At 40.6% G+C, this 16,837-nt stretch overlaps 1 protein-coding gene across 1 annotated transcript in view; it reads right to left on the reverse strand.

Moving 5' to 3' along the window:
- Window positions 1-16,837, reverse strand: part of LOC117533163 (zinc finger protein 665-like) — a gene marked incomplete at its 3' end in the record, with an annotated part of 136,044 nt that overhangs the window by 42,642 nt on the left and 76,565 nt on the right. The window lies entirely within an intron of this gene.

The raw sequence follows: 16,837 nt of genomic DNA on the forward strand, positions 1-16,837 counted from the left end.
GGGCAAAGAGGCGGAGCCGAGGCGGGACCTGCTGCCACCAAGCTGGAAGTTCCAGAGCTAGCTGAAGCTACCAAGCTAAGCTAACATGCTCCCCATCTGCACACTGCCGTTGTCAGTGTCACTACCCGATCTGCAGCTCTGCCCGATCTGCAGTGCGCATGTGCGAGATGGTCCGCCATATTGGACAACTCCGGACGGCAACTCAAGTAGGACAACATTGACACAGTGGCTTTTGACAAAGCTCAAAAATAAAACGAGAGAGAGATGAGTTATTGTTATTACAACGTGACTTCACTATTATTTAACAACTCTTTTTATTGGGTTCTTTTATTTGGGGTTAATTATATTGTGTGGTGACACGTTATTGGACATAATTCACCTTGCTTATTGTGTTGCCACACGGACCCTTTAGTGGGGAACACCTGTAGCTTTAGCTGCCATTCCTGCTAGCTCATCATGGCAGAGCAGTGCATGTGTTAACCTCTCTGAAGTAATGGATAATAAAGATTGGAACTCCATTCTTAATACACCGCCTCCGACTCTCTTTTCACGGCACTACAATTGTCAGAATAAGTGAGAAATGGATTTAACTTCTGTTAGACAGCTATCATACTGAATACATATTTACTGTGAATGTGTGCAAAAATGTATGGCATATAGCTGTCTAACAGAAGTTAAATTAATTTCTCACTTATTCTGACAATGTACTTAACCCCAAATAAAAGAACCCAATAAAAAGAGTTGTTAAATAATAGTGAAGTCACGTTGTAATAACAATAACTCATCTCTCTCGAGTTTTCCTTTTGAGTTTTGCGAAAAGCCACTGTGTCAATGTTGTCCTACTTGGGCTGCCGTCCGGAGTTGTCCAATATGGCGGACCATCTCGCACATGCGCACTGCAGATCGGGCAGAGCTGCAGATCGGGTAGTGACCAGGGCCGTATCTACCATTGAGGTCCCCGAGGTCCGGACCTCGGTTATATTTTCCGAACTGTGTATATAACAAAACTTGTGAAATAACGGCACTAAACGGGGTTCTTTGTAGTACTTCCATTTACTGACGAAGGGGGCGCTGTTGCGTAACTACGCAGCCCCGATCAAAGCAAACAGAAGAAGACCACATGTATCAACAAACCACAGCAGCCCGGGCTTGTATCGTTGCAGCGGAGGAGATGAGGTATCTGAGTTCAGCGAGCTGCTTGTGTTTCTGTTCCTCACAGGACATCATATGAGCAGCAGATCCTGTGTGAACGCTCTACGTTAGTCAGTGGACGTCCGACAACATGCACACTAACTTATATTGCTCTATAGGCTATACTTTGGTTTAAATTGCGTGAATAAATTAGCTAGAGAGCTAATGTTAATTACATTCATCCAATGTCAGAATGATTACCTTTTAACAAACGTTGTAATGCTTTTCTTTCATTTCAATTTGAGTAAAACATTGAAGATATAACATTGTATTGTGTTCTTTTGACACTGACTCAGATATAATGAAGAGACTACGTCAGTCGAAGATCAGCTTCGGCAAGGAAGAGACAGGACAGGCAGAGAGAAAGAGAGAGAGAGAAAGTGATGGAAGTCAGGGAGGAACTATGAGGGGCCGTACAGGCCATAATTCATACTGGTCCTCTCACGCACATACATTCTCCTTTTACATACATATATTTTCATCCTTACATACATACATTCTCCTTTTACATACATATATTTTCACTCTTACATACATACATTCTCCTTTTACATACATATATTTTCACTCTTACATACATACATTCTCCTTTTACATACATATATTTTATAATATGCATGTCTGAAGAGAATATATGTATGTGAGAGAAGAATGTATGTATGTGTGAAGACAATATATGTATGTGTCGTGAGAGAAGAATGTATGTAGGCCTATGTGAGAGAGAAAGTATAGTGGAAACGGAAGGAGTATGGTTGAAACGGAAGGCAGGTCATTCTTGCGCTGTGATTGGCTCAGAAGGTCGAGCGGGGCGGGCTCATGTTCAGAACTTCTGATTCAAATCAACATGATGGAGGGAGAGGGTTAGGGTTAGATGACTCCGTGTATCTACGGACCACTTGTTTTTCTTTATTAAACAAGTAAACGGAAGAGTGTCTGCCTTACTAAATGGTCTAATGGTCATTGTAGCGGGGGGGGGGGGCGCGATACTCGCGGAAGTGATTTCAAAACAAAAGCACTCGTTTGCTTGGAACGTTGAACATAATTATAAACAAGGGGGAAAAAGGTGAATTTAGCGATCACAACGAAAACGGCCAAGACACACATTGAGCCCAGAAAATGAATGTTATTAAGGCTGTAAATATAATAAGCATGTGTCTAAAATGGACAACATTGTTAGGAGATTTAAACTATACAGCGATTCTGCACTGCGGTCACTCAGCCGTCTCTCGCGTTTGTCTTTTCAAATCAGCTGCTCTTCATATTTTACAAATATTTTTTCCTGAAAGTTCTTAATAAAACTGACACTGTTGGACTCGAGGGCAGAAGAATAAATGGACAACATTGTTAGGAGATTTAAACTATACAGAGAGCCGTTTTTTCAAATCAGTAGCTCTTCATTTTCTTTTTACAAATATATTTTACCACAAGTTCTTCATAAAACTGACACTGTTGGACTCGGTACTAGTTTGACTGCTACTAACAATACATTGAAGTACTTTTACTGTGTACTTTGTGAGAAAGTCCCCTCCATATAGCACATAATCTAATGCATCAGTCCGTCCCAGGCGGGAGTTTATAAACCAAAGAGTAACCGCCCTTACGGCACGCTCTGATAAGTAAAGTGAACGCACCCGCAAGGACACCTGGCCTCCTATTGGTTGAGGGATTTTTACAGGGTTGTTGACTATTTGAGGACAGGGTTTGAGGGAAATAAATACATCTGAACGTGAAATCAATAAATGATGCTCTCAAATGTAAAGACCACGCTCTTGAATAAATATAGGGAATAACCTCCATACACATCCTCCACACATATATTACTCTCACTAAAAAAGATCTAACTTATATATATGTATATATATATATATATATATATATATATATATATATATATATATATATTTCTATTCCATTACCTACTGGCACAGGAAGTCCCGCCTTAAGAAGGAAGTCACTCTCAAACCAGGAAATACACATGCATGACTTGCTCTACTTCCTAACCTGATTTTAAATAGCTATACAATACAATGATGCTATTCAAAGTCATCCTGTTTTCTTTGCAAGTACAGTTTTTCATTTTGGGAGTAAGTAGCAATGAAAATCAAATTAGACATTATTTTAATAATGTCTTGGAATGTATTGAACGAATACAAAGAGAAGGTACAGATTATTTTGTTCATGAGAGGATGTATGGAGAACTTCGTGACCACATTGAAACCTTATCTGGATTTCTGTCAATCTCAAGATTTGCTGAAGATTCAAGAGAGGTATTCAATACATTAGAGTCCTTGCATGGATGTCTTCATTTTTTGCTGACAGCTTATGAAACCAGACAAAGAACCAGGTCTGAGAATAGTTTAGCACTGTTGCCTCCACCTGTCATGACTAGACACCAAGGCAGACCTCGATACAGCATTTCAGGAGAGCAAATATCTCATTTGGTATCCCTTGGAATGAACTGGCAAAGCATTGCAACATGCTTAGGGGTAAGCTGTCGGACTCTCTACAGGCATAGACAGCAGCTTGGCGTTCAGCCACTGACATATGCAACACTATCCAATGACAACTTGAACAGAGTTGTTGGTGAAATTCTTCAGCGCACCACAAATGCAGGTGAACGATATGTGCATGGGAGCTTGAGGTCACGTGGGTTGCGCATTCAAAGGTGGCGTGTTAGACAGAGTCTGCAAGAAGTTGACCCCATTGGACGGTCGTTCAGAAGACGCCATGCAATACGTCGACGAATTTACAGTGTTCCAACCCCCAATCAATTATGGTGAGTACATTCCCAATAGAACAACTTCGGTTGAATCAAGTAGCACAAACTCAGTTGTCAGTTTCTTACAATATGTACTTATATCCTTTATTTGAGTGAAAGTAAATGTAAAACGTAAACCCTTGATTACAAGTATAAGTCCTGCATTCACAGCTTTGAGTGTACAGCAAAATGGACTTAGCATCAAAAGCACAAGAGGTCATTATTAAGAATTGTTTCTGTTAGTTTTAAATTATTTATGCATATCTAACCTTGGCCTTGTTATAGTTTCCCCACTCATGATTTACTCGGATTGTAATTTCTTTCAGGCATATAGATGGAAACCACAAGCTTGTGAGATGGAGAATGGTGTTCCACGGCTGTGTTGATGGTTTCAGTCGAACCATCATATACCTTGGTTGTCTTGACAACAACAGAGCCTCTAGTGTGTTGTCACTATTCATTGACGGTGTTCAGAACTTTGGACTACCGTCCAGGGTGAGATGTGATCATGGACTGGAAAACACAGGTGTTGCCCGTTTCATGCTTTACAGAAGAGGATTAAACAGACAGTGTAATTACTGGCAGGTCAGTGCACAACCAAAGAATTGAGAGATTATGGGCAGAGGTAAATCGAGTAGTCTCATTTCATTTTGTTAATCTTTTCAACTTTATGGAGGAGCACGGTGTATTAGATTCACTTAATGAGCTCCATATATTTTGTCTTCACTATATTTATTTGCCACGGGTTCAAAGGGCTGCCACTGAGTTTCAGAACCAGTGGAATAACCATGGTCTTTCAACAGAACGGGGGCAAACTCCTCTTCAGCTGTGGCAAAGAGGCATAGTCAACAATGCAGGAACGCATAACCCAAGTATGAATGGTATTTATGATATAGACAGTGGCTTTGGTGTTGATGATAACAGACAACTCCCAGAGTTACAGACTAACAATGTTGTTGTTGTTCCATCTATTAACCTTACCATCAGTGACCCAACAATGGATATACTTCAGCAGACTTTTGATCCATTTGAAGATGATGGGAATCATGGTATATATTTGTTTTGCAACCTTGTGTATTTTCTTGAAGAGAGGCATACCTAAAATCATAGAACCAAATGGTGTAGCAAAAAGAAACAAAACCCCCCTCAACAGATAGGCCTATTTAAGAGCACATTCACATCAATAGAAAAGGTCCACACAGGATATTTACTGCCTTTAGTAGTGTAAAGCAAAGCACACCGACAATCTATTTCACAGACACTTAAACATATTGTCAGTTTTAACATACACTGCTTAAAAAGAAAAAGCGTTTATTTCAGTGGAGCAATGGGAAAAAAAGTTCAGCTTTTGTCCTCTTCTGTTCTATGTTGTGCTGATTTTGTGTTTCTTCTTGTGCTCCTACTTACTTCTCACATATTCCACTGATGCTGTATCATTGTATTTGACAAAGGACATCAAATGTTAAAATAATTAATACTTCAGTCAATTTATTAAGTTCTCCAGAGCCAAAAGCTTTAATAAAATGTGGTTTCAATTCACACGTGTTTCACTACTTTTGGTAACAATTTCTTTGAACATTTAAAGTAAGACACATGGCTGGAAATGTTAAACATGGAGGTTTGAGCTCACTAATGCACATAAAGGTCTTAACATCCTATACTCAGCAAGGATCCATTAATTGGAAGAAAACTGCAACCATGAACCTAAACAGTAACCTAACAATTGTACATCTTTATAAACCTTTTTTTTTTTTAAACTTTGATTGCAAAATGATTGGCAACCTAATCCTGGCTAAAAATACAGAGCCAAGTTCCAAAGCCAATTGAAGTTTACTCAATAATAAAGTTGAATTTGCCTTTATTGAACTTTCTCAAAATCTGAACTGTACTTTAAAAGATGTTGGCACCTTAATGTTTTAAGAAATGGGTATTTTCCCAGCAAAACACTGTGGAATGATATCCACAATAAAAACGTGTCAATAACTGATTGGGATTTTTTGAACTACAATGTATTTATTTGAGTGTGAACTTGACCTTTAAACAGAATACTGAGATGGAGGCCTGCCCATGAATTAAGCTATGCCGAAACCCTGGGTATTGCCCAGTGCAAAGTCCATATTTTCCTGGAAGTCTATGTAAGAGCTGTGCAGTGGCAACTTCAAACAGTTGATGCAGGTGTTTGCAATGGGAAGTTTAGAAGTGGTTCCTGAGTCATAATTTTGGTGAAGAAATTCAATTGAAGGTGGTGGATCAAAGCCAATTGGTGGAACAGTATCGGCTCCAGTGGCAAAGGCGAGAATTGTCCTCAGCTTCTGTGTTCCCTCTTGATCTAGAGAAAAGTCAATACATCGGAAATTAGAAAGAACACAAAAAAACAAAAAAAACACTGCACTTAAAGGTGGGGTAGGTAAGTTTCAGAAACCGGCTCGAGATCGCTAGAATTTGAAAATACACAACCGGAGAAAATCTGCCACTTCCTTATAGAGCCCCTCCTCCAACACACACGAACGCGCACATGACCAATGAGGGCACGAGATAAGTTAATGCCCCGATGGAAGGCTGACAGGCAGGTAGGCCATCCAATCGGATGGTTGTACTTTTTACAGTATTACGGCTTCTACAGATGAAATTTTTTGTCAAAGCACTTCAGATATTCATTGCTATCGGGATGTTAAGAGCATTCCATGGAATATAACAAAAAGTGTATCTCGAGCCGGTTTCTCAAACTTACCTACTGCTCCTTTAACTGATACAATGTCAAGATGCAGTGCATTGTTAATTACAAGCGAGGAGATATTTCAGTTCATACAAGAAACGCTTTAAACAAATATACATTAACCTTCTGCATCTGTAAGGTAGTCTCTCCAGAAAGGAACAACAACTTCTTCAGCACTCCTTCTATTGCTGCCAACTGTAGATAGGCGGATGGTGAAGAGGCTGTCAAGCAGGTCAGCTGTGAGGGTTGTAGGAGACCAGCATAGAAGGGGGCGAAAACTCTCCGGGTGAGCTTGGATTTTGTCCAGCACACCAAGTGTTCTCAGTCCATCCCGAAATCTGAGGAAAAAAAAAAAATCACACTTGCTTTTTAAAGAAGCTTTTACATCTTCACATGTAGTCCCTTTTTAAATGTCATGGCAAGGAAAAATGACTTGCTTAGATGCTGTTCAAACAGGAGAAAAATACATGTGTGTATGTACGCGTGCGGGGAGGGTTTAGTAGACCCTCCAGAAAAAAAAAGCAGTACCCCGATGTCTTGCACCAAAGTGGGGGGAAACTATTCTGCACCCCGTGTAACTGTGTGTTGGAGCATAAGAGAACATCGACGGTGACGACCCACTTTGATTCATTCAAACATTCGGAAATGCTTTCTGCTGCTGCGGACAAGAAAGCCAAACAACTCACGTTCACCGAGGCATCGACCTCCAAAACCCTTTCGAGGGCTACAAGAAACGAGGTGAGAAGCCTACAAGATTGAAGCTGGTCAGATAACGAACGAGTAAATGAAAACAGAATGAGGCGGAGAGGTGTGTGTGTGTGTGTGTGTGTGTGTGATTAAAATAGCCCAATTGCTTTTACAATAAATAAACATTGAATGTGTTTAATTGAATAGTAAAGGGGTTTAACGTTAGTGGCAGGTTGTGAGAGAGAATAAATAAATAGCCCAATATTTAAAAAAAATGTTTTAGCATATTTCGCAACTTCCCGCAATTTCACCGCATAAAATCACATAAAAACCCTGCATGTTTAAACGCATAATCAAGGGTTTTTGCCCGCGTTTTTCTGGAGGGTTTAGTTTACAGTATTTTTGCTCTAACACACAACCCAAGCCCACAACTACTTTGTACAACAACTTTTTAAATGGCTAGAAGCGTTCGCACCACAACCACCTGGCATTTACTTTTAGCCTATGTGACACGATGATGTAACATAATACTGTCATGTGGCTTATATACGGTGCAGTTTAGTCGGGAAATTACTGCATACACTTCAACAGAAATGACCGACAGAAAACCCTGAACACAATGCAATCTTCATGGGTTTCAATTCCTTATTGGAGAGGCAAAAAACTGAGGATAAAAATGTACCTCTCAAAAGGACTCTGCACTCTGTGTATCACTTGGAACATCAGGATGTCATCTACAAGCAGATTCTTGTCTTCCAACCTCCGCAGCGGCCTCAGGCAGCCAGCATTGGCCAAATACTCCTCAAGTGGTTCTGTTGTTGCTAGCAGATCTTCCAATGATTTACCCTCCGTGACCTTCCAATACATACAAAAAAACAACATTTGAAAGCGCCAACATTTCAACATATTCCCCTCTGCACTAGCTACTATTGTAGAAACAGACACATTTACAGCACAACATAGTCTAAAACTGAGGAAAAGAAATTACCCTCTTAATTTTTTCGTGCAGGTCAATATCCGCAACATCTTCCAACACTGGCTTAGCCAATTCTGGGCCATCAACAAGGCAAGAGAAGAGAGTTGGGGACAGAAAGCCTACGGGAGAACCGCCATGTACAAGGCTTACTGCAATGGCCCTGCCTGCAATAAAGTACCGGTCCTCTCTCATGGCGTGAAGAAATGAAAATTATTATATATTTGACAATGCATGCGTATAAAGACTTGAAAAATGTCTGTAAGATCATATAAAACAGTGATATACATGTAATAAATGGTTATCTGGAGTTTATCATATGAGATTACAATCAAAACATACCAGTACTGTCAAAGGCCAAGTTCAGTTTGCCTTCTTCTCCCTCAAACATCTGAGATTTGGGCAACGCTTCCATTAGAAGTCTTAGAAACTCTCTTCTTGGTCCACCCAAGTCCACAGCCTCTTCAGGTACTCCCATATCATCAGAAAACCTGACAGAAATAGTGTGACATGGATCGTATGTCCCTCGTTTAAAACCCCTGATGGCTCCATCCAGGACTGTGGATCGGTTGATGTTGAACTTGCATTTCTTCTGATGATTTATTTTTGTTGCAAGATCTTGCAAAATATCTCTCACCGGCACCAAACATCCCGTAGCCATCCTGGAACTAGCAAGATAAATAAAAGTTAGGGCACACACACTAGTTTTGAGCAAGTGGCATTATGTGTGTGTGTTGACCAGTGTTTTTGCATGCCCTCCGAGATCTTTTTTGTACTAACCTTTCACTCTGCAGGCTTGCTAGTATAGCCTGGTTCAATTCATCATCAGAAGACTCGTCAGACAATGCAGACATTATTGTAAGGTAGCTATCATAGATTGCTGATTGGTGGTGTGTTGAGGTAGAGGGTAACACAGGACAATGGCTTGCTGGAGTGCTGCTCGGAGCTGGATCAACAGAAGTTGTTCCTCCAAATGATGATGTAGAAGGCTGACTGCTGGAAGGGTAGCTTTCCAGTGAGCATACTGGCAGTTGAGTAGAATAACTGCTCGCTGATGTGCTGCTGTGGTAGGGTGAGATACTGCTTTGGTAGGTCAAGGCAGGAGTTTGAGCGAATGACGCTCCACACCCAAGTGATGAGGCAAAAGGTTGAACTGCAGAAGTACAGTTTGGTGGGGAGGCAGTCATTGGACTGTTGAAACTGTCTGAAGGTGCATTTGACTGTCTATCTCGTGGTCGAAATGAGGAGTGCAGCTGCCTTGCTGGACCAGTGTTTTCCGCACAATTGTTGTCCTCACTGCTATAGCCTGTAACCTCATCCTTGGAAAGACATAAAAATAATTTTCAGATATACTACATTTCAACTGTACACTGAAGAGTATCTGGAAACACTTGGATTAATTATTATATTGCTAACAATTACTTTTACTGTCCATGCTTTAAAAGTGACATCTCCCGACGAGTACCAGTATCCCCTTCTATTATTAGCTCTGTTAGTCCAACTAGGCAGCTGCCAATTAAGTCAATTTCTGTGCTTGGATATAACATTTAAAACAGGCATTCCAACTCTGCATTAGTCTATAGAAGTACAAAAATAAATAAACACATAGCTAGTAAACATTTTCATGACTACAAAGCTGAAATTAAAGTTCAAGAAGAACATACATTTCAAATGTCAGAGATAACTGACAACATTTAATCTTCAGGCATGTTGATACACCGATTATTATTTTTACAATGTTCTGCAGGTTAATTCAAATGTGATATCACATACCAAAATGGACTTTGATGGTCTGATGTATAGGGCTTTTGATTTATACACTTTATGTATGAGATTTGCATCCAGTTCCTGTCCAGCACGCAGTTTTGGCTTGATCAATCTGTTGCCACATGCCATCAGAAGCTCTAGGCTGAAAAGCAGTGGGTAAAATGACAAAAGGTTAAAAAAAACGCACAAGACACATTGAAACGGATCCTCTGACAGTCTGTTTTCCATTTCCTCTTTGATGATGGCAGTCAGAAAAATAAATGAGAACGAATGTAAGCGATGCCACAAAATCAAATGTACTAGTATGAATAACTGGCTTAATAGGTTAGGTCCTTTTTTCATTTGAATATAATCACTATATCACAGTTTGGACTGGGACTGGATGATTACATTAAAGTGCTTACCTCACATCAGTTGAGAGTTTGTCTCCAAAGGCATCCCTAATTTGATCAGTGACAGTCCTGTGGTCCCAGGATTTCTGGAATTCAAATCCATTCAATATATGTCCTTGTTCATGCAACTGTTGCTTTGTCCGATGCTTTATGACGGCAGTGCTGGATGGTCCAGGAAGAAGGATGATGTCTTTGTTGAAAGTCTCATGATAAACTATTTTGGCCCTACAAAACAAAGCAGATTTTTTATTTTATATTCATTAAAAGATAATAATAATAATACATTATATTTTTAAAGCGCTTTTCCTGGTGCTCAAAGCGATATATCATATATCATAAATAAAGTGTTGTCTTTCTACTGAAAGACAAAACTAGACGGAGCTGGAAGTAATACATTAATTATCTTCTTAACTTACAATACAGAAGTGTGTCAGCAATGTGTCCTCACCTGCTCTGTAATGCTTTAGATATTGACCCATACACAACATAGACTTTGATTAACCTCTTCTAGCAAGATTAAGTTCATCAATATGTATGCCTGACTAGCTGTCCGCTAGCAAGGGAAATTATTTCACATTCCCCACCTTAAACATATTGGGGACTAATCAACAGCATAGCAAGCTAAACACATTAGCGTGATAGTTAGAAATATGTAAACTTAAACATTCATCCAACATTTAGTAACGTTAGTTCATCAAGTTGTAGCTCAATATTACAGTAGCATACTTGTCATTGTCCATGGAATTTAAAAGCGTTCAGGTGTTTAACAGTCTTATGGCCTGTCGGATGAAACTGTCCCGAGTCTGGTGGTCATACACACATTGGTGTGATTATGTGGGTAGAGCAGAGACAGACACGTCGTTTTCAAGGGAAAACACTGCTGTTCCACGGACAATATTTGTATAAACACCTAAAAAAAACCTGCCTCAGCGGCCTTGAACTTTGGCAACCGCCGAGGCGCCCGAGCGACGCGCCTCACGTTTACCAGGCGGTAAAAAAGATGCAGCATGTGTACGGCCACTTAGCATGCTAAAGTGTGTTGCTAAATAAGCAAACATACATTTCGAGTAGATTGACAACTTCCATTTAAGTTACAATGTACGTTGTTCTCACCTTTTCCTTGGTCGCGAGTTCCACTTCCCAAAGTGGAGCTGAGTTTGGTATCTCAAAGATCCTCCAGTTTGTCCTCCTTCATCTGCTTGGCCTGCCGAAGCGACTTGGGAGTTGGCAGGTCTGAAACGTTCTCTCAGCTCACTCTCCACCGCGCTGTGAGAAACGTGCTGCTCCTGTGCCTGTGAGCCTGTCCTCTGCCGCTCAAGGGACGATGACAGGGATGTGACAGTTTCAGGGGTTGACAAAATGTTCCTTAAAACCCCTAATGCTTGCTGCAATCTACGCGATTCATCTCCCTCCATCATGTTATGTTGATTTGAATCAGAAGTTCTGAACATGAGCCCGCCCCGCTCGACCTTCTGAGCCAATCACAGCGCAAGAATGACCTGCCTTCCGTTTCAACCATACTCCTTCCGTTTCCACTATACTTTCTCTCTCACATACATACATTCTTCTCTCACATACATATATTGTCTTCACACGTACATACATTCTTCTCTCACATACATATATTCTCTTCAGACATGCATATTATAAAATATATGTATGTAAAAGGAGAATGTATGTATGTAAGAGTGAAAATATATGTATGTAAAAGGAGAATGTATGTATGTAAGAGTGAAAATATATGTATGTAAAAGGAGAATGTATGTATGTAAGAGTGAAAATATATGTATGTAAAAGGAGAATGTATGTGCGTGAGAGGACCAGTATGAATTATGGCCTGTACGGCCCCTCATAAGGAACTGCAGGTACAGTCACACACAAGAATGTAGGCTTATTTACCCCATCTATCTATCTATCTATCTATCTATCTATATTATCGATAACAATAGTTTTCATTTATAGACAATAGGCATCATTTTAAAACATATATCTATTGCAGTTATGATCTCATAATAACATACAATTGTATGAAACACAATTTGCTTACATCTTTGTTCTCTTTTGAGAATCAAACAAAACAGATTTAAATTAAAAAAATAATGCAAACAAACAAGTGAAATAAACTAAACTGCTGAATTGCTTTTAATTCACTGGGAGGAGCGACAAGTGAGGAGGAGCAAACATTTAACAACGAGGGAGAGATTGAACAAAGAGAAAGAGTGGAGGACAGAGAGAGTAATGGAAGAGAGGGTGCAGGTTGTGGAAAGGAGAGAGACATGGACATGGAGACTGAGGGAAATAGCACAGGAGACACAAGGGGACAAGAGAGACCAAATACCAGTACTAGTATGGTAGACCAGGCCGGAAGAGAGGTGGCAAGAATAGATGAGAGAGAGATGAGGAGTGAGAGAGCTGATAACGGTCAAAGAGAGACAATTCTACATGAATTTGATCCAGCCAAGTATAAAAATAAAGCACTAACTGATGAAGAAAAGTACTGCCTTCTCAAAAATAAGTGGTTCAAACATGAACATAATTACCCCAAAACAAAGTTCGGTGAAAAGCAATTACGCTATAACATGAAGTGGGAGGAGAAATATCCTTGGCTAAGATATTCTGTTTCAGAAGATTCCACCTATTGTTCCATTTGTATGTCGTTTAGTAAAAAACAAACAAACCCAATCTTTATAAATGACGGATTTCAAGACTGGAAAAATGCCATTGGAGAGAAGCGGGGCATCATTTCTAACCACAGTTGTAGTCCAGCACACCTACATGCCTCGGAGCTGGCTGAGAATTTTCTGTCAGTAGCCCAAGGGCAACAGAAAAGCATTAATTCTGTTCTGAGTGATGCATATGCAGAGAAGGTTGGAAGGAATCGCAAAGCTCTACTTTCCATTATTGATGTTGTCATTAATCTGTCAAAGAGGAACATAGCACTGCGTGGTAACTGGACAGGAGAAAGTGAAGATGGCAACTTTGATCATTTCCTCACCTGGAAGTCTGCATTTGATCCCACACTGAAACATCACCTTGAGACAGCAGCCAAAAATGCCAAATACATTTGTCCAGCGATTCAGAATGAATTAATTGCATGTTGTGAATCTGAGATTCGGGAGGACATTGTCAAAGAAATTAAAAAAGCCAGGTTTTTCACAGTCCTTGCAGATGAATCAATGGATGTGAGCGGGATAGAACAGCTGTCTATCTGCATTCGCTACATTAACCATGTTAATGGAGCCGAAATATGTGAGGAGTTCTTGGGTTTCTGTCCTCTTGCCAAACAAGATGCTGCTTCAATTACAGAAGCAATTCTCTCTCAGTTGGAGAAGTGGGGTCTCGAGATTGACTATCTCAGAGGACAGTGTTATGATGGCTCCAGCGCAATGAGTGGGCATGTGAGTGGAGTACAGCAACGCATGAAAGAGCTTCAACCCCGGGCCCTTTTCACACATTGTCGAAGCCATGCACTCAATCTTGTGGTAGTCCATGGATGTTCTGACATCCCCCTTGTTAGGAACACCATGGCTACCATTGAGAATATAGCAGTGTTTTTCTCAGCATCTGCTGTCAGAAAATACATGTTACAAGAAGAACCAACAGGAAGCATGGAAACACTCAAGTGTCAAAAGGAAAACAGGAGGTATACCACTCATGTCGGACACACGCTGGGGCTCCAGAGGGAAGACGGTGGGTTCCTGGATCACTTCAAATCAGCCCACTCTGCACTCACAGATTTGGAATCAAGAACATCATCAAACGCAAACAAGGCTAACAACCTACGACACAGTATGGAGTCCTTTGACACAATTGTCACGGCTGTCACAACTCACAAAATTCTAGGCTACATCCAGCCGTTGACTAAAGGGTTACAGTCACCTAATATTGACCTTATAACCGCATACACAGAGGCCAGAGAGGTGGCTCAGGTCATTTCTACTCTAAGGAATGAGGAAGGATTCTGTGATATTTATGCACAGTCAATAGAACTGGCCAGCTCCATAGATGTGGTTCCATCAAAAAAGCGAGTTACCAATAGGCAGCAAAACAGAGCGAACACACCCTCACAGTCAATCGAAGAACACTACAGACTCAATCTGTTCTATCCTTTTATTGACCATGTGACAAGCCAACTGAACACCAGGTTTGTGGAAAACTCTGAGCCAGCCATGCTTGCTACATACCTGATTCCTTCAGCTTTGTCCAAACTCACAAAAGACAAGCAAGAAATGATGGTGTCATGGTACAGAGAAGACCTACCTCAGCCAGACTCCATTGACCAGGAGATTCACAGATGGAAGGTAAAGAACCAACCTCCAACACTCCTGGTATTGACGGCAAAAGACACATTGAATATTATAAATGTTCAATACTACCCCAACATCCACTGTATCCTCTCCATCTACCTCACACTTCCAGTGACCACATGTTCATGTGAGAGGTCATTCTCTGCCTTGAGGCGGCTGAAGACCTGGCTGCGATCCAGCATTGGTAATGACAGGCTATCAGGACTTGCAATGATGCATGTGCATAGGAACAGAGCACTGGATCCTGAAAAAGTCCTCAAACGCTGGGATGCCTCTGGACACAGGCGTATAGTTTTGGCATTTGATAGAAAATGAGATGACATGATAATGGTTAAAAATGTGGCACTTCAAGAAGACTTAATTAAACCCAAAACATTGTCCTCTCTTCAAATGATGCCACTGCCCTCACCATGAGAAAATGAACGCGCAAAACACAAAAACATACAATATTGATGTAAATAGTTTCTTAAATAATTTTGTTTACTTGAACAATTGAATTAAACATTGGAAAATGAATGTTGACAATGTTTTGTGATCATTTTAGCCTCTTCTGCATGTCCAGATCATTAATAGTAACAATCAACTGATTCTTATGCATTACACTTTCAAAAATAATGTATATTGCAGCCCACTGATTTGGTTTGAAATCAATATATTATCCACAGGACTTAAAAAGCACCTAACTAGATCATGAAAATCCCAAAAATCTCGGGGGGAATAACCCCCCCAGAAGGTTTGGACCTCGGTATTTAGGAAATCCTGGATACGGCCCTGGATTCCGTCGCATCCGTCTTCCGTCATATTCGTCATATTTTACGGCAACTCAAGAGAGCCATCACGGTCAAATTCCGAACATTTAAACATAGCCGACACTTCATTCTTTACTTTGTCCGTTATTATATGTAGAAGATTATACTTTTTCTCCGTCATGTTGTTTCCATAGCAACAACTTCAAACAATAACAACTAACCGCTAGCCGCAAAGCTAGCATCACAGCCACTGCTCCGTTTTCGGAGACTTTGCACACGTTTTTCACAAACATTTTCACACGCTATGAGTACTTCCATTCGCTTCGTCTTGATCTGTAGATGTGATTTGATGTGTCGTGTGTCCCCCAACTCCTCTCCAAAGTTCAGATATTTAATAAAATACTCAGGGGAGTTTCCTGAATGTTCATGCCCAAAGCCAAGCACTAGGCCCTGGGTAAATTAAGAGGCTGATCTCGGGCACTTTTGTCCACTTTCCCTGGTGGTAGAAACTCAAGCCAGACATCCCTGGAATCGTCTCAGAGAGTAGATGATCAGTGGGGCCTTGTTTTTACTGAATGATGTGTTTTTTTTAATGGGGAATTCAAATATGAGCTTATTTTTAGGATTTTCGGAGACTTTGCACACGTTTTCACAAACATTTTCACTCTAGGAGTATGGGAGTACTTCCATTCGCTTCGTCTTGATCTGTAGATGTGATTTAATGTGTCGTGTGTCTCCCAACTCCTCTCCAAAGTTCAGATACTATATACAAATATTAAAAGGTAAATAAAACATTAAACATAATGACAAAATAACAACCTGAAAGATATGTAGGCCTATTCTATCTACACATTTCGTAATTATCTAATCTAGTGGCCTTATAAAAGTGTTGGCTAAAGTAACGCAGAATATATATATATATTTTAATTGTAAATAATTAGAAACATTATTTATGTGCACAAGTACATGGGACCCCACCATAGCACCCCACACATAACAAGCTGTCCCGAGTTCCTCCGGCTGCAGTTCCGCAGACGGCCGGTGTGTGGCAGCAGAGCGCTGGGAGCAGAGGGAGGTGAGTATATGACGGATATGACGGATGACGGATGCGACAGAAATACACCCGAACACATCTGCCCGATCTGCAGCTCTACCCGATCTGCTGTGCGCATGTGCGAGATGGTCCGCCATATTGGACAACGCCGGACGGCATCCCAAGTAGGACAAAATTGACATCTAGACCGTCTGAACCATTCGCAAGTTTTTACATGTGACAAAATATGCATTGCGCATTCGC

Source organism: Gymnodraco acuticeps, unplaced genomic scaffold (genome assembly GCF_902827175.1).
Source record: "Gymnodraco acuticeps unplaced genomic scaffold, fGymAcu1.1, whole genome shotgun sequence".
NCBI lineage: Eukaryota > Metazoa > Chordata > Actinopteri > Perciformes > Bathydraconidae > Gymnodraco > Gymnodraco acuticeps.